Source organism: Phalacrocorax aristotelis, chromosome W (assembly GCF_949628215.1).
Source record: "Phalacrocorax aristotelis chromosome W, bGulAri2.1, whole genome shotgun sequence".
Lineage (NCBI taxonomy): Eukaryota > Metazoa > Chordata > Aves > Suliformes > Phalacrocoracidae > Phalacrocorax > Phalacrocorax aristotelis.
The window spans coordinates 6382999-6404178 of record NC_134310.1 but is presented as its reverse complement, the minus strand read 5'-3'; the positions used below and the strand labels follow the sequence as shown (position 1 = coordinate 6404178).

The 21180-nt window shown below is 53.3% G+C and overlaps 1 long non-coding RNA gene across 10 annotated transcripts in view; it reads left to right on the top strand.

The window, feature by feature from the left end:
* The window catches only part of LOC142049237 (uncharacterized), a 46750-nt gene extending 25910 nt beyond the window's left edge, over positions 1 to 20840 (top strand). For 7 of the 10 annotated variants that reach the window (XR_012657641.1, XR_012657646.1, XR_012657645.1 and 4 more), the window contains 4 exons: positions 1122 to 1528; positions 4314 to 4435; positions 6024 to 8361; positions 13640 to 17429. This is a non-coding gene — a long non-coding RNA (uncharacterized LOC142049237). The other 3 variants (XR_012657643.1, XR_012657642.1, XR_012657639.1) reach the window with 3 other exon arrangements.
* The last annotated feature ends 340 nt before the right edge of the window (positions 20841 to 21180 follow it).

Genomic DNA, 21180 nt, shown 5'->3' with positions numbered 1-21180 from the left:
TCTTCACTGAGCTGGAGTATTTTATGTGGAGATGTGTTTCTCCATAAGTGATTTTTTTTTTCTTTCCCAGCTGAAAAACCACCATAAACCCCCTGCTCATGCTCTTAAAACAACCGGTTGGTGATTTGGGGGAGCCAGTCTAAGGCATCTCATAAAGCACCTCGTGGGATGCTGTAGTCCATAACCAAAAGCATGACCCTGGAGCCCTGCAGCGTGCCCTGATCCACAGGGAAGGTCTGGCTGGCAGCCGACGTGCTGCCCTCCCCTGCCACTCAGCCGCATTTATCTTCATTACTTGGGCTGTTTATGCAAGCAAGAACTGGCCAGAGGCGCCCGGCACCACTGCATGCCAAGGGAGGAAGCAGGCACCAGCACAAGTCCTTGTGGCTGGCACCCAACTGCCTGCACGTTCTCTTTCAAGAACAAAAGGCCAGGATGCGGCCTCCATGGCCCAGGGCGAGGGGCGGCTCTGGCCCCTCGCGTGGCTTATGCAAGGGTCCTGGCAAGGGAACCCACCGCCTCATGCTCTGTGCTGGTGGCCCGAGGGCATCCTGCAAGCGGAGGTGCTCAGGCAGTGCCACAACAAAGTCCCTGGGAGCAGAGCTCCTCAGTACCTTTGCTCCCAAGGCTTGAGAGTGCTGTCCTCGGGTTTAGTCCTTGCTTAATCCTTTATGGCACAGGAGCTGCTGCTGAGCTTGTGGTTAAAGAGAGATGTCTTACAAAGCAGTATATCCCCTCGTCGCTGAGCTAGCACACCCTCCGGTGCCTTCCCACTTTACTTCTCTTATTCAAGCAGCTCCCAGAAAACTCAGCTCACCCCATGACCCTGCTACAGAGAGAGGGGCATCCTCCCTGTCCAGGGGCTGGAGGGGGCCTGGGGGTCCCCAGAGCAGACCCAGGGCTTAGCATCCCTGGTCAGGCTGTGCTTGTGGAGAGCTGCTGCCTGGCCACAGGGGCTGCTCACAAGCCTGGAGTGGGTTTCTGAGCTCAAAGTCAGTGATCAGATGAGAACCACGCTGCTGACAGCCAGCTGCTACTAAAAAGAAAATCCACACATTTTCTAGAGCGTTTGACAGGGTTTCTGTGTAAATAAAAAAACGCATTTTCTTTTTCTGCTCCAGCGAACAACATTTGATGTAATATTGCCGGTGGGAAAACCACTTGCTGCAGTTCTGAACAAAGGAATGAACGGGATGGTCCATGTCATCTCAAAAGCTTCTCTAAGCCAGCAGCCATGAAGAGAAGCCTAGACATGGCAAAACCCCTTTGACTCCTGCCTCGAGGTAGCCAAGTCCCCCCCGCCAGCAGCTTCCTGCGGTGGGCGGCTATGCCAGCGGCATGCCCGGTGCCAAGAGGATGTGCGAGACAGAGCACGCTTTGTGTCACGTCTGGCCCAGGCTTGCCTGGCGAGAAGAAACACAGCAGAAATATGCCGGGGTCTGACGTGTCACCTCACTGGTGGTGCTGTCCCTTTGGCCCATCCCGGGACTTGATGGGGAGCCGTGGTGGAGTCTCAGGACTGACGCCGGTGGGTCCTTCCGCTGTTTTGCTTTATTCCAGCTTTGTGTCTCACACCTCCACTGACGGTGGTCCTCTCCTGTCCTGTCCATATGCTGGGCGAGGGAGGAGGCCCTACCCTGTCACAGGAGTGGGGAAGCAGGAGGTGATAGCGATGCCAGCAATGATTGCAGGTTCGTCAACACACCTAGATACCTTCCACGTACTCTGCTTCTGGCTTATTCCGAAGCCGCAGAGGTTGCCCACTCGTGGCAAGATTGCCCGCAGAGTCTCTTGCGGACAACTGACTTTTCTCACACCTAGTTTCCAGGTGATGGGAAACAAAAGAACCCAAGATATTTAAAAGCAGGAAGCCAGATTCTGTAAACTGTCTAAAAATGTATCCTCCGGAGATGAGATTTCACCCTGGCCTCAAGCCCAAAGGAATGATCAGTGCTAAGGAAAGCGACAGAGCAAGGAAGGGACGGCGGCGGGGGGAGCGGGCTGTCCTGTCCGAGCATCCTCACTGCATCCCCCTTCCTGGGATGCCCCAGGCCGGATGGGCACAGAGAGGCCCTGGGTCTCACCGTGCCTCGGAGTCGGGATGAAATAATTTTAACTCATTAACCCTGCACAGTTTTGGTTTGTAGCCCCAGGAAGCCAGTAAGTGCTACAGGAGGGAACAAAATTCGTAGAAGAGAACAACTACCTGCTGCTTTACAGCTGCTGGTGGCACTTGGGACACCGAAACCCCCAAGGTGCTAGGGGAGTCCAGGGCTTTCTTGGCAGGAGTTCTAGCTTTCAGGCCTTGCCTTACTCGAACCCTTTCACAAACCAGCTCTAATTGCTGCCACTGGTGCCCTCTCAACTGGTTTTGGTAGCTGAGAATTGCAGGAATTATGATCTCTGATGGTTTATTTCCCAAACTTTGTTTCCTTGAGACTGATGCATAATCAGTGAAACTAAAACCTCGCTGGGGGCTCATCACGCCTGGTTGCTTTCTGTGCCTCATCTGTAGGCACCTCATCCGTGCTCCACGCCTGCCTCACCCACATGCTGGCTGTCTCTGGGCGATTTGTAACATCTCTGCAATGTAAACAGCTCATTAAAAAAAACAGAAAAAGAAAAAGGCATTATACCATGATTGATCTCTGCCAGCTCTTTGGTAACTCCTGTTGGACTCCAAGCCATCCAACTGGGTGCTGGTCTGTCTTCAGAGGTGTGCTGAGCAGCTCAGCAATGCATGGGCTATTGTCCAGGAAGGGCATCTCCTGGAGCAAAGAAGGTGTTGCTGGAGGGGAAAGAGAAGTGGGATTTGGGAACGTCTTCCCTTTAAACACAAACGGTGTGGCTTCTAGGCAAACCATCCTCATCTCCCGTGACAGGCCTCGGGGCAAGTACCCCTTACCGAGGTGGCTGCCAGGAGTGAGGCAAAGCCTGTCATCAGCGCTTTGGACAGAGAACAGATCCCAGAGACCATGGGCTGAGCCCAGACAAGTGGTCTCCTGAGGCAGGCACTCACAGACATCCTCTCCCTTGCGACCAGCTCTTCCTGCCTTATTCATCCTATTTAAATCCCCCAAAAAAACCCTGGGAAAAAAATAATGCCCCCAGTCACTGGCTGCTGAAGTAGGAACACCAAAGAGCTGCTGGGATGCAGGGGAAGGGCATGAAGGCAGCAGGGATCTGTCTCACTGTTTTGGCTCTGTGCCCCAGAGAGGGGTGGTGGGTGAGCCCTCTTCCGAAGTGGCAGAGGCAAGCAAGGAGAGTTTAGAGGACAGGGTGGAGAGCAGAGCTGCTGCTGGTGGCCTTTTTCAGCCTCCCACCCACTCTGTGCCTGAGCAGGGCTGCAGGACAAGGGGGTGATGCTGCTTCCAGGTGCGGGTCTTCTAAGTGGCATAGGTAATTTGCAATTAGTGGTGGGGAAGCACTTAAAGTATCTGAGAATCATGGGGAAGGGGAAGAAGGGAGAGGACTGAAGAGGTGGGCTTTGCCCTCCTCAGTATTAACAATTATTAGCCCAGACAGAGACTCCATGGACAGTCCATCTCCAGGCAGAACAGGGCAGCAGACGCTCCAGGACAGGGAGGCTCAGACCACACTTGCAGTCTGGCAGAGGGAATAAATCCTTTTTGATTTTGACCAATGTAATCCCAGCACATGCAATGTCTGGGCTCATGCAAATGTGTCCAGAGAAACAGCCAAGAGACACAGCCGAGGCTGCTGGAGAGCCCGGCTCTGCCAGGGAAGATGATGCTCCTCTCCTGGCATGTGACGGTGTGCGGATGTCTTGATGCCATGCCATCCACCCCTGGAGTCTGTGTGCCCCTGGCTTTCATAAATCTGCTGAAAAACCTCAGATTAGTTTTTTAGCTGAAAAGGTGAGGGCAAGAATTGACTACGATGAGGGCATGAATAGCAGGAGTATAAAACCTCCAAATAAAGCTGCTTTTCAACAGGAGATCCCCAGATGCTTGTCAAAGCACCTGATTTTAGAAATGAAACTTATAAGTTACCAGCTTTATTCTCACTTACTGCGTTCTGGAAGAGATCAGCTGACTTTCAGATTTTTTTTCCCCCAAATGAAAAGGCTGCTGCTTTTTTTTTTTTCAGTCAAGACTTGAAAGCACAGAGGAAGAAAATGCAAATATTTTCATCCACAGTTTTTGTGGATGAAAAGTTTTTCTTCCCTTGCTGCTGTCTACAGCAGCCCTGAACTGAGCCCACTCAAAAACCTGGGTCGTATTTAAAAAGCTCAGATGGGAACTCTTTTGAAAATCAATCTAATACTTAGAGACTTTTCTTTGATTTCTCAGGAGTAAAGCCAAGTCAGCTTGCTGCAGCGAAGGAAGACAACTCAGGATGAGCGTGTGTCTCTGCACTTCTTTTTTAACCTCTCCTTAGCTGATGCCTCAAGATGCTGCACACACTCAAAAAGGTGAGTTTTGACCCTGCCCAAATGCTTGATCCAGCATAAACATGTTTGGTTTTTCTAGGTAGCAAGGAGCAAGCATAGGAGCAATGCCCTTGCCAGTCTGTGCAAACCCATTAATTGCTGGAATGGAGCTGGCTGGCTGTTAATTCACCACTAAAAGGTGCAGCATAGCTGAACCATTCCCTTTGACAGTGCGTGTAAACACAGTGCCCCCAGTTTTCTCAGCCAGTGTCTCATTCAGAGGGCAACGTGGGCCAAGTTGGCTGGGGGCGGCCCTCACCCTCCTCTCTCCTGTTTTCCGTTTCCCTGGACCCAGTGTCATGTTAATTTTTGTGCTCCCAAGGTTTGTCTTGGCAGGTGGCTCAGAGAGCGGGGCGGGCCAGAAGATGAGCAAAGTGATTCTTTATGTAAACGAGCACTGATTATAATTATGCTGCTATAATTACTGCTAAGCAAATAAACAATAAAGGGCAGCAGCATCCCGGAGGCATGCAGGGCTTATGCAACCTCTGCAAAACCCCAGGAGCAGATCATGTGTGTCCCCCTCCAGGGCTCACGGAGCAGGGGGACGGACTCAGAGCAAATGCTTAATTTTATGGCATCCTGCTCCAGGCGAGCTGGGGTGACATGGGAGCAGCCTGGGGACACGGGGAATTGGGAAAGCAAAGCGTCTCCATGCATTTTGCACAATGAGGACACCCTTCCGGTAGGCAAAAGTCCTCCTTGCTCCCTTTCTGGGCTATTTGGATCCAAGCGGATCTGCCAGGGGATCTCCGAGCCTGCTGGTGGAGCAGGCAGTGAGTGTCTCATCCCATGAAAACCAGCCAAGCAGTGAGCCACGCCGTCCTTCCCCTGCAAGGTTCCCAGGGATGGTCCGGCAGCACTGCCCATGGTGGCTCTGGAAAGGCAGGGCATCGCAGGAGGTGGGACAGGACCTGGCCTCCTGCCTGCAGCCTGCAAGTAGGCAGGTGGAGCATCCTGGTACCCACCCAAGCCTCCCCTCTGGCGGCATGCCTTTGCCAGCAAAGGACAGACCTCCATATCTTAGAGAAAGCCACAGCTTATGTGCTCATTTACCCTTAATAGTGTAAGTATTGGCTGTCTCACACCTGGCATTGTGTTGGCACTTATGCTTCATCCCTGATTTTCTCTAGTTGTCTGCTTTAATTGTGGGCGGTGCCCAGCAAAGCCACATTTTGGGAGTGACTGCACTGCACATAGAACAATTACCTTCTCCAGAGACATCCCCCGTGGGCTTTTCTGATGCCCCTGTGTCATGGTGGGGTTAACACCAAGTCCAGGCAGGACTTGTGGAACCAGGTGTGGGGGATAGGAGTTCTGGAAGGGCACGGGCAGGCGTCTGGCTCTAGCTGACCCCAGGATGCTGAGGTGGGGTAGGGATCTTCAGGGAGAGATATGGGGAGCCAAAGGAGGCTGGCTGATGAGGGGGGACAGGGAGGGGGTTTGGACCTGAGCTGGGGAGGGCAGGGAGCGCCCTGAGCTTCTAGAGGGGGATGTGACCCTGAGGATGCAGCAAGGTTTGCTGGAGATGCTGCTCTTCTATCTTCATAAACCCATTTTTTCCACTCAGGCTGGGACAACACTGCACTGGAGGCCAAGAGAAAGGCTGGAGTGAAGCTGGGGCATGCTGGCTGCGGTGGGACAGCTTGGGTGCAGGTACTGCCGCAAGAAAACACATTGGGGCCAGGCTGTCCATGGGGGGACACACAGAGGAACCCATGGAAGGGAAAGAGCCTTTGTACAGAATTAATAAATTGCATGGCTTTACCCCAAAGCAGTTGGGCTTTTGCCTAGCAAAGCTGGTTTATCTCCCTAATGATTGGGACCCATCCTCCAGGTTTATACACAGCCAGCTAGTGCCCATTTACACCAGAGCAAATGTTCATCTTTAGCCTAAATCACCCTCCTCTACCTCTGCAGTCTCCCCTACCTGTAACAGAGCTTACAGAGCTCCATCCTACCTCCTCACTCCTTGGTTTCTCAGGCTAAAAAGGCCAGCTCCCATAGTCACTGCCTGCAAGCTGGACACTCTATTTCTTTTGATTCCCAGTTCCTTTTCATCCAACCCAATTTCCCCTTATTTTTCTTGAGCATGAGTGACCACAGCTGTTCCCCCTGAGCCTTCCCAAGGACTCAGTCCCAGTTCTCCTACTGCATTTCTCCCGAGCAAGTCTGTACCTGCCACAGCCTACAATCCTCCCCGCCTGCACACCTGCCTCCATCGGCACGTGGGGCCAGCAGCTGGAGATACGAAGCAGCCGGCCCTGCGGTGCTGTGCAAGAGCAGGGAGTGAGCACTAAACCCTGCCCTTGACATGTCAGCAGAACTGGGAACATCTAACTTGGTCCTGAGTGACAGTCCAGTGCTCTGAGCTGCAGTCACACCTCCATTCACTGCCTGCTGTGATTGCTTCCAGCCTTCGAATAAGATTTCAGATGCAGCTGTTTGGTGGAAAATAGTTTTTTCCTCATGGCATGGTGTGAACGCGCCACCTTATAATTAAAAGCCAGTGAGTTGTGGGTACTGGAATTAGCACGGGCGTTTGCAGCCTGGCGGGCTGCTCATCGGCTGGAGGCACGGCATTCGCACGAGGTTTCTGCTCTGCTTTGTTTCACACTGCTTTCTGTAATAAAATCAGACTTCTAGTGCTGGCAAACCATCTGCTGCTTCCCAAAGGTCTGCAGGGGCATTAACTCCCTGTTTAACCCTCTGCAAAACCCCTGCCAGTGTCCCAGATGGTTTCGTGGTGGAGGGTTTGAGTCCTTCATCTCTGTAGCTAAAGGACTTCTGGCTTTCACAGGAAATCGGTGTAGCTCCAGAGCCCCGGGGAGATGCTCAGGCACAAGGAGGTTTGAGCCCTGGGAAGGGAAGAAGAGAAAGCATCAACAGGGAGAAAATATCTCCCTCCTTCCCCTCTCCTGACTGGCTTTTCTACGCTGCTGAGGCTCTCGGCTCCTCTCCAGGGAACCCCCCACTTTGCTGCTGCTGAGCCGTCTCCCAGTGACAACGGTGAGCGGATTAATTAATCTGCCTGTCAGCCCTTGGCAGCAAGAAGCTCTGCCACGCCAGCTCTAATTAAACCGAACAAAACCTACCTTTATCTCCCAACCTTGCTGCAGGCTGGGATAAGGCAGGAGGCCACTGCGAGCTTAACTCAGGCAGCTTCATCGCACCCAAGAGCCTGGCACCCACCCCTGCTTCCTCACTGAGCACGGAGGAGCTGGGGAGCATGTATCCCACGATGGCTGTGCCACCCTGAAAGGCAGGTCAAGAAAGGGGAAGGTGCGGGCTGGGTTGCTGCAGCCCCTCCGATGACAGCAGGCTTCACGGGGGCTGTCAGCCCTCGGCAAATCTGATGCTGAATGACTTGCCCGTGTCTTATGCCCAAGGTGGGTATTTCCACTTCAGCCTCCCATCATTCTAGCAAACCCCAGATGGGCTCCAGGCATCGCTTGTCACAGGACCACTCACAGTCTGTCAGAAGGGTCCTGCGTGAAACCTGGTACCTGTTGATGCTCCAAATAGCTGGAAAGCAATATTTAAATCAGAAACAGATGTAAAAAAAAAAATGAAGCGAGGAGACAACCCACTGGGAGGGCACGTGCCGTGTGGGGTGCAGCTGTGCGGAGCCTGGCGCTGGGCGGGGGTGGCCCCCAGCCCTGGAGCTGCCAGCGCTGGGGATGACCCTGCCTGTCCATGCCCTGGACCGCCAGCCCTGGTTTCGCTGCGGCACAGCCTCTGGGCTGCGGGGAGTTGCTCACCTCGCATTTCTGTTTCTCCTGGCAAAGGACAGCTGATCTTACTTAGCTGAGGAAGGCTGATAAGAGCATTATCTGGAGGTATGGCCAGGATGAAGCTGTGGTTTGCAAGGCAATATCCTTTTCCCGGTCCCCTAACAAAGGGGAAAGGTAAGGCTAAGCCTGGGTGGGTGTTATACAAATCCACATATACATGGGCCATCAGCTGGTATTTTACCTGGGTGAGTGTTGTTCACAATACATGCTGGTGGTCCTGTCCTTCTAGGTTTTTTTTTTCCTGCTACATAGTTTAGGGAACTTTAATTGCTCTATGATTAAATGACTTTTAATTTCCCTCTTGTCAAATGTAATCCCATTTGCTCCTTCTTCTTTTCCTTTCTTTCTTTTTCTTTCCCCCTCCTGGAAATTAAATTAACATTCCATCTAATTACTCAGCCACTTCTCTAATTGCTGAGGGGACTGTGGTTGTTGTACTCATTTAATTAATTGAGACCCATAATGTTTAATGCAGAAGAGGATTTATTGGCTGTGGAGCTGGTGTGCAGGGCTCATCTGGCAGAAGCAGAGAGGGAGGTAGATGCCAGCCCAGAGGGCTAGGAAGGGCTGGATCTGAAATCCCTCTTTTGGATTATAATTATGGAGCAAATACCTTTCCTCACTGTTCAGTCGCCTTTCTGGGTACTTCTTTTTTAATGGTATTTTAAAACACATCATGTCCAGAGATCTTCCTACAGTACACAGAGATTTAAGGTGACCCTTGGGATGCTCGTCTGTCCCTGCTGCAGCATCAGCAATCCCTGAGGGCTGCTGACCATCTCCAGGCGTGACCAGTGATGGCTAAAAGCCATGGATGGACTTGTCCCTGTGCCAGGAGCGGGAAGCGGAGGGCTGGCTGCACGTTGGGGTTCATGGGCCCTGGGGGGGAACACTCTGCAGGGAACAGAGGCACATTCAGGAAGGGAGATAACAGGCTTCTGCTGTGTTTGTCCTGCGGGCCGGTTGCTTTGGCTGTGGTCTGTGCAGGGGATTTAAGCAAATCCATTGTATTTTGCATTGCTGTTGACTAGGAACACTTATACAGCTTGCTCCTGTGTCTCTGCTAAGGGCAGGCAGGATCTCCCAGCACTGCATTTATGCTTGAGAGTTTTTTAAATACCTGCAACTCAGCTGCTAGAGACCTGCCTCAGGTCACTGCTGGTGTCTCCCCTCCAGCCATTGTTTCAGGGATGACCCCCACCACTACTCCGAGCGGCACAGCCAGGACATGGCTGAGTTGAGCTCAAAGGCTGGGTCATTCCTCCGTCCCAATGCACAAGGTCCTTCTCTCTGACTGCATCACATCTCTTTGGGGTGAAACCTGCCTCTCTCTGGGCAGTGCAAGGCTGATGCTTCCATATGTCACCATAATATCAGTATTTAACCCACCCCCCCTCACTAAGCCAGCCAACTGATCTGAATGTTTTATTTGCAGACCTGCCAGGCATCTGTAAAATCCAGGCATCCCCATTTCCATGGCCAGGGATTTTATAAGAGGCAGAACAGCTTTGAAGTGAGCCCCCTCTGCCCCAGCAGCTCTCCCAGCACTGGCAGCAGAGTCAGAAGCCTGACTCTGCAGGCAGCGCCAGCTGCAAACCCTCAGCAGGAGCTGGAGTTGCACAGCGGGTCTGTAACACGGGATGGCCGCATGCTGAGACCAGCTACATGCCTTTTTAAAGGATTATACCCAGCTGGAATGTAAAGGGGAGGGAGGAGTGAGCAGTGCTCCTGGGCTGAGCCCTCATGGGCACAGCCACCAGCACCCAGGGGCAGGTGGGTCCTTCACATGCTGCTTTGCCAGGAGGAGTTAAACCAATTCCCCAACACCATCTCTTAGCGCTGGAACTGAGGACGTGGCTGGAGCGTGGATGTGGCCTGACAAGCCAAAAGGATCCCCCTGAGGATCTGTAATAGGGACACAGATGGATGTTGAATCTGTCTGGGCCTGCAGCTCCCAGTCTGAGCTCCCCAAACTCACCGTGTCACTCTGCTCTAAGCCCGAGCCAGGGACTGCCTGCACGAGGGATGCTGCCCAGGTCCTTGGCGAAAGCAATTCTGCAACAGAAGCATTGGATGGAAGAAGGCAACTCTTTGATCTGCACCACAGCAGGACCTGAACGTTGGAGCACGTTTCTGTGATGCTCTGGCCTTCCTGACCTGCGTGAGATAGCCCAGTACGGCGCCTGCTCCAGACCGAGCTCCCTCCCTCCTGCCACCAGCACCATGGCTCCTGATCACCGTTCCCAGTGAGCAGGCCCTCTCCCCAGCCTTTGATTCTCAAAAAAATGTGACTTTCTCTGAAGGAGCCCAGCTATCTCTTTCGATGTCTTTCTAAAAGGTCAGCCGAGCGCTGGCAGCAGCTCCCTGCTTTGGCGTTCCACAAAAGCACACTTCACAAGCAAGCACAAAACAACAGCTTTGGTATGAGACTTCTTTGCAAGATGACAATGCTGGAGCAACTCCTTACACTTTCTGTAACGGAGCCCTCCTCTCTAGCATTTGTCTAGTAGTAGTAACCGGGCTGGATTATTTCTATGCAGGCCTGGGTTATTTCAGGACTTGGGTTATTTTAGGCAGACTGGAGGAAACACGGCCCAAACCACCTCCTGGGCTGGTTCGGCTGTCCTGGGAGAGGCTTGGGCTTGGGGCTGCTCTTTGAGATGTTTCGCATTAGGCTGGGGAGAGCAATGCTAATGCAGCCTTCCTTGGAGGGTGCATGTCATGGAGATTAGGCTATTGTGTTCGACAGTGTTGAGGGCATTAGATAAATCCTCCTGCGAGAGCGGCCCCTCCTCTGCTTTCCCTGGACAGTGCCAGGACAATGTCCTTATGCTGCTCCCTGTGCCACCAGCACTGATCCTTTTGCAGACCAAATTCTGGTTCACGGTGGTTGATTTGCATCCCCCAGGTCCATGACTGCAAATAGGTCTACAAGGCTGAGGTCTGCTGCTCAGAGCTCCCCAAGGGATGTCCTGCTGGGAGCAGGGGCTGCTGGTGTCTGATGGGATATTACCTAAAGCCATTCCTCTCCCCTGGACATGCCTGCAGGTCACAGGCCCATCCTCTCTCCCTCTGGTTTGCTGTGGTTCCAGCACCAGGGGTGAAGCTGGAAGACCAGATCCACAGTGACCCCATGGCTGTGGGTGGCCAGTGGCAGAACAAGGACCATTCCTGGTGAGGGGCCTCCTGCAAGGAGCCCATGTGCAGCTGGGCCATTTCTTGTGGCATCATAAGAGCTCAGCTCCCTGTCAGTGTGTCAGCTGCTGAAACTCTGAGCGTCCCTGCTCTGCCAGGGTGGGCGATGAGATGAGTTTACTTGCAGTACTCGGTACCCTGGTGTGTGCCGGCCGGTCAGGTCAGCACCCCAGATGACAGCATGCTCTCCCAGAGCCAGGCATCTCCAGCTGCCAGCAGTTACTTTGGAAGAGATCTCAAGAAGGCAGGCTTCGCTCTGTATCCCAGGGATCACGCTCCTTGTGCATCGGCATTCATTCCTTTCCCTTCCCAGCCAGATACTGCTCTAAGAACAAGTATCGCTTGCCTCTGAGAAAATGAAGGTGATTTGACTGCAGGGCTTAAATCTGGTGTAGAATGTACGAGGATCTGACTGCTGATGGGGAACATCTGGTCTGTGACCTTCACACCCGAGGAGGTGTGAAACAACTCTTTGGAGATAGCTCTGCAGCAGGCAGGATGCTTTACAGTGGCTCATTATTGCTCCGGAGCAGAGCCCTGGGCAAGGTCCCAGAGACCTTTGGGGATTGATGGGGGCTGTGTGCTGCAGCTCAGCAGCGGTCGAGGCGATCCAGGTTCAGGTAGAGGTGGCAGAACTGCAGACGTCTGGGACAGCCCCACTGCCAGGCGCTGAGATGGACCCCATGGGAGCACCAGTGATGTTATGGCACTTCTCTTCTTGCTTCACTTCTCAACACCCCTGCTTAGCCCCTGAGGAACGACCTGCATGGCTTGTGTCCCCCAACAGCTCTGTATCCCGGTCCCTTCCAACCATCCCATCTGGACCATGTTGCAGGGAGGAGGTGAGGGATACATCGCAGAGTCCATGCTGCTGGAAATCACGTCTGTTCCTCTGCCTGCCTGTCGCTTCCCAGCCTGTGGCTGCAACTTGCTTTTGGGGACTCAGTTTATTAGAGCTTGAATTTCTAATCTGTTAATAATCTGATGTGTTGCTCAAAAAAAAGGAGATGGATATGGAAAAAGGCAAAGCCACTGCTCTTCTGCTGCACAGCATGTGCCCAAAGCTCAGCTCATGCAAGAGGAAAAGGGGATCATAAAAATATGATTAGATTTACTCTGCCTCATTTCAAACCAGAGCATGCTCATAATTCACGGTGACAGAGGAGGGTTCACCAGGCAGAGACCCCACTGATAGACATTTCAGTAACCACTTTCAATTAGGAACTTCTTGGCAGGTTCCCAACTTTGTGTCAAACTCTTCTGCGCTGAGTTTTGGCTGGGTCAGCTTCATATGTGTAATTGAGTCCCTGCTGAGCAGCAAGGTGGGAGGGTTGCCTTTGCTCATGGGGAAGGTGGAGGACTGTCCCTGACAGCCTGTACAGGAGGAGCATTTCACACCCAGCATAAAAAACTGCCTTCTAATGTAGTTTTTCCATTAAAAAAAAAAAAAAAAAAAAAAAGGTTTTTTTGAAACCATTGGATTTGAGTTTAAAATAAAATAGTTTTTAAAGATGTATGACAAACAAAAAAATAGGATTAATCAAGGCATCCCTCTCCCACCTCTCCAGGCCAGTATCCAAGATCCAGCCATCCCAAGGCTGGTGTGGCCAGGGTGAGACGGCTTAAGTGCAGGCACTGGTGCAACCTCTGCCTCCGTGCCATCTCTCCCGGCACTGCGGGAGGACTGGACAGCCCATGCCCGTGCTCCCCCAGCTCTTACTCCCGGCAGACTGGGATGTGGCCAAGCTGGAGCAGGCTCTCGCCTTAGCTCGGCTTCAGCATCCGCTGAAAAATTTTAAAGCCTGTTTTATGGCAGGCAGATCTGGCCTGGAGCCTTTTTCCCTCCCTGGAGATTTCAATGAGAAAGTCATTATTTTGCTGATTTCTGTTGACACTCTGTGTAAGAGTTGCCATGGCTCTCGCCCGGCACACCTCTCCTGGCCGGGAAGTCGGGGGACTGGCATGGCGAAGGCACAAGGCACGGCCGCTGCCAGGGCCAGGCGGGGACACGGCTGTGCCCAGGGACTTACCGGGGTGCGCATCTCTGCAGCCCTGGCGGACCCCTGCACCATGGGCGAGACCAGCGCCCATGTATTCCTGGGTCACCCCTCTCTTGCTCTGATGCATTTTGCTGTTTCCCAAGCTGTTTCACATCATTTTGCCACAAGCCCCACATTTTTTCTCTATCTTTTCCCAGACAGGACTCTGGGTATCCTGAGCACACTGAAGTTTCACGGCCCATTAGGATAAGGGAATGACGTCCCCATCGGCCAGGTTCACCGCTCCGGGCTGCCAAGCGGCGGGGAGTGAATTACGAGCAGGCTTGGAGCTGGGCTGCAGCCTCCAACGAGGATGGGATTACTCGGGATGCAGCCGGTGAGGAAGTGCAGGGGATGCAGTTCTCCCAGAGATGCCGGGATGCCGGGACCCCAACCTCTGGTTGCTGCCGCTCTGTGGCTGCCTCTCCCAGGGGTGTCAGCGCAGCAGAGCCAAGGCGGGTGTTTGCTGCACTCAGAGGGACTGTTCTCCCCATGCGGGGTCTGTGGCCCATGGGGGCGGCCCCTAAATTCCCCTCTGCCCCTGGCACCACTCAGCACCCTCCTTAATTAATTTTGCAGACTATGCAGCCGTTTTTGATGCAAAACATCTCAGAAAAATCCAATTAACAGTCACCAAGCAACACTGCGGCCTCTTTAATGATATTTGCTTTGTGGTTTTGGTTTGGAATATCTTTTTCTTAAAGAAAGAAGCCCCCTCTTGGCCTGAAATCCTTTCATTTTCTTGCATTCCTAAATGCTCAGCTCTGGCACCTAGGGCTCAGTAGGGGTTTTAAATTGGCCAAAGCAGGGCTAGGATGCTGACCTCTTTACCTGTTTCCTTCCTACCATCTTCTGCACTGTCCTTGCTTGTTGCACCGCTGATGCATCCGCATCCTCAGTTCCTTTGCCACGTGGCGTTTGGGTTTTACAAGGGGGCTCCTCTCGCATGCGGCTGTTTGCATCGAGCACAGGGGAAACGCTGAGGTCAGCAAGGATTTGTCCCATCTCGAGCTGGGACATGGGACTCATGTTCACCAGCGCTTTCACCAGGTGTAATCTTGCAGTCACATCTTCCAAGTAAGGTGTTTTATCCAGCACGATATATAGGAGCCAGCCCCAGGCACACTCCCTCCCTGGACCATTCCAGCTCCTTCTAGTATGGTTGTATTTTATCTGTGGAGCTCTGTAAGGATTTTGTTCCGTCATCCTGGAATTTTTATGACTCCTTTGTGTGTATATAATGCGATTGCCCTGGAACAGGGAGAAATTAATCATTGTTACTTTGTTAGTTTTCAGGAATTTTTAATGTCTATGTTTTTGTTCATCTGTCATGTCCAAATGTGGGGTCTATGGGCTATTTGACATTTAAGATGACTTAATTGCTTAGATTTTTCCCCTCGGTGTTTATGGACACTTGTTCGTAGTAGACTTTGAGTGTGACCTTATGTACCATGTATTTTCTGGCTGGTTCCAATTTTTCACTCCATCCCAGTGGTTCACAACACCTCCTCTTGCTATAGATCACGTCTCTCTGGACTCCATCACCTCCCAACAGGTCGATGGGGCAAGCAAGGCTGCGAGAGGTAGCTTAGAGTAACACCAACCTGCAGCGCATCCCCCCCTGTGTTGAGTGATGTGGGAGTCCAGGGCCTTTAACAGCTCTTTTAAGGTGCCTGCATGAGGACGGTCTCTGAGATGCCATTGCACAGTACCCATTCTCCAGCCAGGCCGTAGAAGCCATGTGAGATCAAGACGAGGTGCCCGTGGCAGCTGCTTTCGGCCCCAACCTGGGAGCAGGGTCGCTCAGCAGCTCTCCTCTGCCAATTCTCTCATTTTGGGAGATCACCCCTCTTTCACAAGCCTTCACCCTTGGCAGCGGGCAGGCCGGCTGGGTGCTGCTCCTGCCTGTGCCTCCTCAATTCCGGCACAAAGGACCGCTCTGGGTAACCCAGCTCGGGGCATCCCGGGTCTGCACTGCGAAGGTGCACAGCGCAGGGGTAGGCAATGCCCTCTGGGCCTCTGAACTGCCCCTGGCATCCATGGGTCTCACTGTAGGCAGGTTGCTTCACCACAGAAAGCCTTTATCTCCATAGGGTTACTGCGCCAGGGCCACCTTTCATCAGGAGAGACTTGATGGTCCTTTATCACCTTCCAGAGGACACACAGTGGGACTGGAGGCCAAGTGCATGTTGGCAATGAGGTCTGGCTTCATCTCCCCATGGAGACAAGGTAGAGCTCAGCCTCACCTGCTCCCCATCTGCCCAGGGTGGGACTGCTCTGTGCACCCTCATGCCTTGCAGCCAAAAGGCTCTTGTAAAACATATCGTCTTCTGGCAGCCTGCTGCTGCGAGGCCAGAGCTGGATGGTTGCACGGCCATTTCCCTGTGCCATCAGCTGCCCCCTGCTCACACAGCTCAAAGGCAGGACTGAAAGCTTTCGAGTCCATGCTGTTACAGGCAACGATTTTGTTAGTGTCCTTCCTTGTCCTGCACATCCCTGTGAGATGTGCCCTGCTTTTGCAGCTGCAAGCAGGGAACGCTGGAAGAGCAAAGGGAAATCTCCAGGTTCTGCTCACAGAGTCAGCCTGCAAGACATCAGCTTGGGGTTGGTTTAAACCCCAGTGGATCAGGGGGAGCTTGACTGGTCAAGAAGAGGCAGCCAAGCCAAATATGAGCAACTTCCAAACCTCCTCCACGAGCCAGAGACCCTCAGTCACACGCTGGGTTTCACTGCTTCGTGATTTTGAGCAGAAGGTGCTGGTACCAACCCTGTTAGATACAGCAGGGTGTGGTGTGGGGACAGGCAGATGCTGGCTGCAGGGACAACCAGACAGACATTTGGGCTCTTAGCAAACACTGCAGGATAGATGGAAGCTACATATCACTAACCATATTACACACGTCATGAGGAAAATGTTAGTTAAAACAAAAGATGCAAATTGTACCAGGCTGTGCTCCCTGAGCGCTCTGCAAAGCCTTTGCAACATCATGTGCTTTTGCTGCGGTTCTGTAATGGCTTTGACGCTTTCTTGGGCACGTTTGCTCCTGCTCCATTGAGTCTGTTTTGCATTAAATTGTTTGTTTAGTAGCTACTGGGTTTTTGGCAGGATGGCTGTTGCCTACTGCGGGTTGCAGAGCAGGAGGGTGTCATGCAACACCGCTTTGCAGAGCAGCCAGGCCTGTCAAGGTGGAGCGTCCTCATTTCAGAGAGAAGAGCACCAGGACCCATCACTGCTGATCATCCCACCGGTCCCACCATCTCGCAGCACCCTGCGGGCTCAGGCCGGGCAGTGTTTGTGGCAGGGGCACTTCTGCAGCTCCTGCCGGGACCGTGGGGACCTGGGGCAACCGTGGGCCAGGCTCCATAGACCACTCCTGCGAAGGTCTCCTGATGGGGCAAGGTCATCCAGATCCCAGAGCCCCAGCGAAACCCTCCAGACCCGACGTGCGCTAAAGAAAACAGTCCCAGCATATTAATACTTGCAAAAACAAACACTAGGAAGACAGAAGAAATGAGCCACCCGTTAAGGGAGTGCGAAGCCTCTCCTCTCTAGACCTCCAATCCCTCCATTTCCTATGGCCATTGCCTCCCTGAATGCCCATAACAAGAGCGGCCTCTGCAAATGTCTTCAGGTTTGCCCTAGCAGGTCTGTCCCAGCACGACTTGCTTTTGAAGGGGCACCTACACCCCTCCCAAACCCAGCTTGGCCTCTTTTTCATGGTCTTTTTAGCATGTCCAGCACTCGCGTTGCAATGCAACAACCCGATTTCTGACACGGCAAAGCTCTGCTTCAGTGGAAGAGCACGGAGAGGAGCCACCACCGAGGGAGGCATGTCACGGCCATGAGATCAGCAGCTCAACATGCCTCCTGGGGCCTTGCAAGGGTTCTCACCTCTCCTTCTCAGCACTTCCCAATTGGTTTTGTCTGGTTTTTTTTTTTCTTTTTAATTTCAGGAGAGGCCAGCAACTCATTTCAGGTGGTTCCTGAGCCCAGCAAGTACAATCAGACTAACGTGACAGCCCATGGCAGCCGGAAGAGGTTAGCCCCAGCACACACGTTAGTGTTGTGTTCCTCCACTCTTAGCAAGAGGAGGCGATGCAAATGAGGTGTATTCAGCCCAGTTGCCCTTGGAGCATTCGTGGTACTGGGTCCCGCAGAGGGACACATCTGAAGGTGTGCGGCTCGTCGTGGGACTGGCATGGCAGGTCCCGGCCAACAGCAGCAGTGGCTGGGGAGGGAATGAAGGAAATCCTGACCCCCCACAGTAGAGAAAGCAGCTGGTGAGCAGCGCAAAAAGCCGTGCACCATAGCCCGTGCTTCGTCCTAAGGTAACGCTTAGCCGGAGTTTCCTGCTGAACTGGGTATTTTGGGCATAGTGGGCGGTGAAGATCAGAAAGGGCATCTGGAGGTGATGGATCCAAACCCCTGTGCAGGGTAGGACCTCACCTAGGTTGCTCAGGGCTTTATCCTGAGGAGTTTTGACCATCTCCAGGATTGCCCAGCCTCTCTGGGAACCAGCAGGGAAGAGCTGACGGAGGAGAGGCTGAGTAAGGGTGAATTAGCCCTGGCTCCAGTGGCTGCCTGGTCCCTGAGAGACACCTGGGGATGGAGGGGGCCCAGGCCCAAGGGTGCCTGACTGCAGCTCTGCCCGCTGCTGAGGGCAAAGGTCTCAAGGTCCCTGAGATCCGAGCAGGCAGGAGTCAGGGGCTTCAGCCCCTCCACGCAGGAGCCTGCTGGCTGAAAGCCAGCGCTGAGCACATCCCAAACACGAGCACCAGTGTGGCGCTGGACTCGGGGTGCGGATGTGATGGTGAGCACTGGGAGGCTACCTCCATCCCAGTTTGCATCTACATGTTTAAGGGTATTTAAAGGGTTCTTAATGGTGTTTAGGTATATTTAAAAGCTCACCCTTCTCCCTGGGACTAGAAAAGGCAAGGGAGCCCACACAGGAGATGCTCTGCCAGCAGAGCGGCCCCAAAGGAGCCCCAAGGTGGGTGACACGGCTGGAGCCGGAGGGGACCCACGGTCTCCCTGCCTGCCACCCTGGGGTGCCCCTGGGTGCCACCGACTGGGATTTGCTGCTGAGGAGTTGCTGCATGCAGTGAGTTGTGAGCATTCTCAGCTGCTGGCAGTGCGTGAGCAGCCCTCTGCTCACCGGGCTGCACTGGGGACCAGCCACTGCGCTGATATGTGCCTGCCCCATGTTCTGCTTGGACAACCCTGGCACTGGTGCCATCGGGCAGCATCCTGAGCTGGGGAGATGAAGGCCTTTGTGCAACAGTTTCCCTCCAGCTCTGCCCTGAAGATGCATAGGGAGGCCTGAAAATGCCTTCGAGTCCTGATCCTGCAAGAGGGGTCCCAGAGACACACAGCTGGATGAAAGCAGACACATCTGGCTTGTATCCCCTGCTCGGCTCCAGCCCCGCTGCTGAGGCTGGGCTCTTTCCTCCCTGCTCCGGGGTGCTCTGTGCCCCCCACTGCAGCCAAAGGACTTCTGGAGGCAGAGATGGGCTCTCTTCCCCCCAGATATATAGAGCCTCCCGCTGCAGCCCCAGATGTCGGGGATAGCCACAGGGTTTCTGTGGTGCCGTTTCACCCCATTTTGAGATTATTTTTTTTTTCCTTTCAGTTGATTAAATCTACAGCCAGCTCATCTGCTCGCAGCCCTCCCTCATTGCTTGTTGCCCAGAGCACCAGCACTACTCCACATGCCAGTCTCCTCCTCCAGCAGCGGGCAGAGCCAGGAGGTCCAATTCAGGCCGGCTCCAGCCCCAAAACTGTCCCAAGGGATGGGGGTGGGTGTGCCCCCTGCACTGGTCTGGGTCAGACCTGCCACCCCCAGCACAGGACCCACCGTCCCCAGCAGACAGTGGCAGTTTAGCTTGGCTTTAATCTGCCCCCAAACCCAAGCAAGTGCCCCCCATCCAAGCTGCCTCCCCACGTGCCAGTCAGTTAGCTTTACTCTTTGCTTTCTTCCTGGTGCTTTTCCACAAATAGCTGTATAAACGGGATTTCTCTTTTGCAGTTTTCCAATTGGAACTATTCTATTTCACATTGTTTGTTTGTTTGTTCTGTGAAATTTATGATAGTTTCTGGGAAAACTGAAACATTTCCAGCCTGTGGCGAGGTGCCTGGGGGTGCCCCAGCTGGGACACACGCGCCTGCCTCCCCCGGCACCCTGGCCAGCACACGCCGCCTGCCCGGACCTGCACCCCTCTGACTTACACAACAACAAACGGAAAACACGGATCGCGTTTCTTCCAAAACCTGCCCCAAAACAAACCCGATGCCACTCTGGGGGAGCTGGCAAAAGGGAGGGTTTATGTGAAACATTTCTATGTGATGGAAAGATATTATCAAGCCAAGCTTTGCAGCGATGTCTGTCTGCATCTTTTGCGGGTTTCCCACTCAGAAAGCTTCACCCAGCTCTAAATCAGGGACTACAGCATCCACCGGTGCTTGCAAAGAGGTTGCAACAAAAGCACAGAGAAGTTGGGGCTGTTAACTCTGAAGACTAATGACGTCAAGGGCAAACAGCAGCAAGAACTGTCTTGTTTCTAACCAAGCCCACAGGAAGGGGTGATGATCCTTCCCATTTCCTTGGGAAAATAAAGTGCCCTTCTACAGTCACCCCCGAGGTGACTGCTGTTACCTGCGAGGAGCCAGGGGAGCGATGGGGATTCTGAAATCAGTCCTGCGGGCCCCAGGGTGGGGATATGGGGGTGAATGAGTCTGAGGAAGTGTTCGTCCCATTCGGAGACAGCTGACAAGTGGAATAGAAGGAGGGGGGGGGGACACCCCTGGTTCCTCTTAAGCATCCCTGCAAGGCCCTGAGGTGCACAAGCATCAGCTGTGGGTGCTGCCACGGCTCGCCCTACCGAGGGGTTCAGTCCCCTCGAGGCGGGGCCTCCACGGGGCAGCCAGAGCAACCCCTCTGATCGCGGCTCAGCTGAGGGACAGCAGCCCTTTGAGTGCGCAGAGTCCCAGATTTGCCTTAAACTAAAAGTTGTTTCTTGTGGGATTTAAATTCCTTGACGTCGCTTTCTATACAGCTGACCTGGATTTATTTGTTATTAGAAATAACTTCTCCCAACTTTGCCATATTAGAGCATCGCTGCAGCCGGGGCTGAGGCAAGGAGGGGCGTTTGTCACCTCCATCTCTTATTGTCCCCAACCCTGTCCGAGCCGTGCATGGCCAGGACGGATTGTAGGGACCTGTTACATGTTTGTGTGCCAAGGCTGGGAAAGACCATCATCTCCGGGTGGCTCCAAGCATATCTTTCTCTTCTGCAAACAAAGAAGTTGCCAGAGAAAAGAAACCTTTGGGATTAGATCAAGGGATGCAACTGAAAAATAAAACTTTTTGCACATGAGAGCATGAGTTTTAAACTGATAAAGTGTAATTTATTAAGAAATTTTGGGGGGAATGTGGTGAGCTCCTGGGATTTTTAGCTTTGACCAACACAAACCACGAAGTTTCAGTTTACCTGAACGCACCCTTGTTTTGACCAGGGCTGCAGGCACCTCCAGAGCAGCGGGACGCTCGTCCCAAGTGGCTGGGAGCTGTGGAGCCATGCAGCCAGGCTCAGCTCTTTACCCTGCCTGAGCCAGGCTGTTGCCCAGCACGGGGAGAGGGGACCCTGTGCGCAATGTGGGTGAATCCGGTCTAACAACTTGGTACTCACAGAGGAAGAGTAA